Below are 5385 nucleotides of genomic sequence, written 5' to 3' on the forward strand. Positions count from 1 at the left end.
GGGGGGGCTGCTGCCTTTTCTTCCCTCATCCCTGCTATCGTCATTTTCCTCTACTTCTTTCGTATGTAGGTCACTCTCTTGTGAACTGCCATTCCGGGGTGCCTTGATAGTCGAAGCATATTTTCTGCTGTTGAGGCTAGAGAGGTGAGCAGAATAAGCCTGATTCCCCGTCTGGACTTCTCTGCTGACATCCTACCCTTGGCGCTTACATGACCTTATCATGCAGTTGCGAGTGCCTTAAAACCTTACTAAAGCTAAACTAAACAGACTGTTAGTCAACCGGTGTCTGTTGTGTAGAGATTTGTCTCTTCGCTGTTGCATGCAGTGGACGTAGATTTGAGTACCGTGCGGGGATAATTTTAACAGCGCATTTCCAGCTGTCTGCTGAGACGCTGTATTTCTTCTCAGCCCGAGTTGGCCTTGACAGGCAGGGTCGGAGCAGCCCGCTTCCTAAATGATATAAATAGTGTCCAGGGCGGGTTTGGGGGAGGGGCGTAGAACGTCCATAAAGTAATTTAATTAAACAGCTTGACATTGTTTTACCTGACTTGTGCGTATATAAGTGTAACTTTTTAGGTATCTCACACTACCGGATGGGTTTAATGCTATTTTTTTAACGCCGAAGTGCGGAGGACTTCATATAACCTTGCTTAGAGAAATCTGTTTGTGATTCGCACAAACGTTTTCCAACACAACGCAAAATGAGACTTATGTCCTATAGTAAAAAGTTCAACTCTCTCCTTTTTGCGATCAAATACATTGCATTCCTAGCATCTGTAAACGCCACATTGTAAGATAAAGTGCTTCATTGTATCGGTAATTTAAAATGTACAATAAGCCGTTTTTATTATCATGTCTATTGTATTCTATTTTCAATTTTAAATGTGACATAGTTTTAAGGGGGATTGGGGCGGGGGGGAGGGGGGGGGCTACACCCCCAAAGTAAAGATTCGGCTCAAAATTATGGAATTTTAGTTGTATTAATTTTTAGCTTCCTCAGCCTCTCCAACAACTATTTCATGGCATAAGAACCCCCCAAAACCATATTTTTCCCCATACTGGGCATGTGTGTCACCACCAGTTCCTCATAAAGTCAATATTTTCTTTTTCTTTATCGGCTGTTTTCTCAAAACGCGACTTCCCTCCATACTTTTTTTAATAACGCCACCATTTTTTGTCCAATCTTCACGAAATTTTCACAGAATGAAGAAGAGATGTAATATGTGACTGTTGAATTTTTTATATAAGAAATATATTTTTGTTGGTGGTGTGTGGAGTGTGGATTTTCACGGATTTTTTGCAAACTTAAATGCTACCTCAGGAAAAAATTCATAAATTTAAAAAAAAATTAGTTTTGGAAAAAAACAGCACACACATTTTTAGATCTAATGCTTGTTAACATGCATGCAAAAAAAAAAAAACCAGCAAAAAAAACAACCAATTTCCTTAAGCAATAAGTGCGGTATTTATTACGTAAGACATGTCAACAAAATCCAATTGGCCGCCGTATTCATGGAAACGAAACTTTTTTCTCAAATTTGATTGCGGATTTTAAGACTCCATACTATGCTTGTTATATGTGTGAAATTTGGTAAAATTTGGTAAAATATTAATAATCGAGATAGCCTTCAGGTGTAGCCCCCCCCCCCCCTTTAAATTTCAAATATTGCTTCTTCAAATTGTAATATTCTCTAAACCCATAATGGTCCCTAAACTGTAAAACTTCCCGCGATGACACTTGCGTTGAAAGACAAGCATCAGAGCAGATCTAGAGTTCCAGGCCCATAAAATCGACAAAAGACCAGGCCGATATTCAAAAATTAATTAGTCAAGCTGCTTTGAGTAACCCTGCCTTGTGTGCGGGGAGGACTAATCAGAATTAGATAGTCGCCCCAGATAAAAGTGGGACACTTGTACCACAAATAGAAGCTAGGAATGGTCTCATGAAGAGCGCCTTTTTAAACGCAGAGAGTTTGGGAGGGGGTGGGGTGAAAGATTTCAGACGGGTTTCAAGCTTAACTCGTGCATAGATGGAGGCAGCTTCCATGGGCATGCAGGCATATTAAGTCTGCGCGTTTCGCAAGAAAAGGATTTTTGCTAAGTACGTAAATCCCTAAACTTTTGGTGACCATATATTGTCGACATTCCTCCTTTTCCCCCCTCGCCCCTCTCCTTGTATTCAGTGTTACATCTGAAGTTGTTGTTACTTACCATTCGAGTTGTGATTATGTTACATTTGAAGTGTATTCCTGGTATGTTCACATGTGAAGTTTATAGATTCGTATTTTAACATTTTTATAAGAGGTTACTCCGTGGCAATGTGTTATTGAAAGAAGGAGCTAAGAAGTAGCAGTAAAAACGCTGCAGAAAGAGGAGTCAGAAGCCCAGTGGAGGTGACAAAGGAGGTGAGGGGGTGGAAAGCGGACAGTGGAGACGAAAGAAGACAACAGAACATAGCTAGAAAGCAGGGAAAGAGGTGAAAGGAGCCAATGTTGGGAATTATTATTTTTTTTCGTCAGTACCCGGATTCGAATCGGGGACCTTTGAATGAGAGGCGAACACCTTAACCTCTAGGCCACGAGAGCCCCCGGTAAATGATTTACGGCGCTCTCAACTGCAAATGTCATATGAGCGCGCGGATTTTTGTTGTTTTTTGGGGGGGTTTTCGTCCCTTGTCACGATTTGGTTTGGTCAAAAAGATCTGGGTTTCTCATGGTTTGACATAATGGCTCAACTTTCACATCTATTTGCTTACCCTATTACACGCATAATACAGAATGAAGCTCAGCAAACAGAATGTATCTCACACTCAGCATTCCAACCCATGACCCCAGTCTGGTTCTGACTTGGCTTGACAGGAAGAAAAAACACGTCACGCAGGAAACACGGTACTAAAATAAAAACAGGCACATTTAGAAGTCAACTTCCCGTGAACCTAAACGGCTGTTTGTTTTCGTGGAAATCTTCAAGATGGCCACTTTTCAGTAGACTTTTGTTTTGTTTTTTAGCCCGTAATCAGTTTTACTGATGTGTGAAATTACCAGGCTCAATTTTGTGCGTTATGTATAAGTTAATATTTTTGTACACTCCCTTCGTAAACCTCGCTTCACGCCTTCCTTCAAGGCATCCTAAACACACACACACACACACACACACACACACACACACACACACACACACACACACACACACACACACATACTGGGTGTTAGAAACTATCGGAAATGTAATAATTGTTTGAGCCTGAGAATAATACTTTCCAGTTAGGTGAAAGTAATGAAGTCTGCTTCGTGGTCAACATATTGACAGGCAAAGTAGGCTATCATAAAACGATTAGTAGCCCGTAACCTGATGACGTACACAAATAAACAAGTTTCAAGTTAAACCTATGAATTCATGAAGGACAGAGAGAAATGGGGTACATGTTTCAATGTGTTTCATATTTATTTACTTTCCCTACATCATTCCATTGGTCTAAAAATTCGTTATATAATGAAGTGAAGTCGGCTCTTTAGAGAACGGTTAAAGAAAAAGACTCAATTTTGTTAAGACAGACACTGCACGTAAACTCAGACCAAACGTCCAAGAAACAGGTACAACAAAGTCTTTATTTAAACATTTGAAAACTGCTTCTTAATTTGTTAGCCACCCTCCTACTTTCCCTCAAAAGTTGATAAAAGGATAGCATTATCGTCAAAGCTTTTACAGCAGTACACGGAGAAGGAAGCTGTAGGTTTTCCCTTAACAGGCACTTCACAAGAGACAAACATTGTTCGCGTGAATCAATTCTATTGTCTTGATTGTCTAGAAAGCTATTCACGACACGACAGAGACACTGTTTTCCTTTGAAAAGAAAATAGGGAAATAGTATACATTTAAAGTTCCTATCAACACTATTTGGTTATTTAAGAGGTGGGACCTTCGAGTTTAAACGTCCATCTTTGAAAGGACTGAGCCAAATAGAAAATTTATGTAAAATGCCTTTCCCAAGGACACAACGTCGGACCGAGCTGAGGCTCGAAACCCAGAACCCGCAATCTCACGATTACGGGTCCATTTTTCTAACCACTAAGCTACCGACGCCACCCCTTTTTCCTGTATTTCACACACAAATATTATAATACCTAATAGACATTTCAATAACTCGTTTAATCCTCCTTTTAATTTATCAAGTTTCGTTTTGGTTCTTCTTGGACATGCAAACCTACACCCTATAAAATGTTCTTTGTTACCATTCAATCATTATTGTAGTTTCTGGTGATTGCTTCGTATTCCTTATGCGACGGGGATGACTGTGGAAAATAGGCTTCAGTGCCGTTTTAGAAGACACGTTACATAAAACGGAAAGAAACTCTAAGTCTCACTGTAATTGTTTGTCCGACTCCTTAGTTACTTCTCGAGAACGCTTAAGTCAATTCTTCAAACGTTTTTCTCAACTGAATGTACGTTTACCTTTACGTTACGTGAAGTCGGTTCATTTCACTGTAACTATAACTTCTTAACCCATTTTGTTCAGAAGTTACCGATTTTGTTACCGTTCCTTGAAAGAGGAGTAGATGGAAAAGAGAGGTTGGGGGTAGGAGATGGGGAGGGATAATCACTTAATACAAAACCCCACAAAATCAGCAAATACAAGCCAAGTCAAATCGCTTTAAGAAGAGCGTTAAGCATGTGAACACATACTAAACATGTTTATGTTCATCGGAGCGGCTCTGCGCAAGATTTACAGCACTCTGACTAACAATTCAGATCTCTGGTGGTTTGGGAAATACGACTTCTACTTCAATTGGCTTGACCTGATTACTTTTGTATAGTTCTGCCATCCCTTCGAAGCTACCTGTGGTCGGAGATTGCGGCTAGCAGGTGCAACTTAGATTCTATCACGACTGTGTTATTTCACTTTTGTAAACGTATTCTTTCCTTTGAGCAAATACCTCTTGGACCTGTTTTCAATTGCGTCAACCTAATGTTTTGGGGTTTTTTCCACTTACACCCCCCCCCCCAAAAAAATAAAATCGAACAGACAAACAAACAAACTGAACAAACAACCAACCCAAACCCTACCTAACATTTCCCTAGGCGAAGAAGACAATATTGACACTCGTAGCTCACTGCTGTTCGGAGCTGCCAACTTGCACTCGTTTGGGCAGCGAAATCTCACCTTTTTTTTACTTTAAAAAAATTGAAGACCACGTTGAGTACCGTGTGACCAATGTCAGCATTCCAGGCTGGCAGCTTGACTGTGCCTCGGTAAATTCGAGAAAAGATTGTACATTTTAGTGTACTAAAGCCGCATCATAGTGGTCAACTGACTGCGACGGGGAGGAGGAGGAGGAAGAGGAGAGAGAGAGAGAGAGAGAGAGAGAGAGAGAGAGAGAGAGAGAC

Source organism: Aplysia californica, unplaced genomic scaffold (assembly GCF_000002075.1).
Source record: "Aplysia californica isolate F4 #8 unplaced genomic scaffold, AplCal3.0 scaffold00100, whole genome shotgun sequence".
Lineage (NCBI taxonomy): Eukaryota > Metazoa > Mollusca > Gastropoda > Aplysiida > Aplysiidae > Aplysia > Aplysia californica.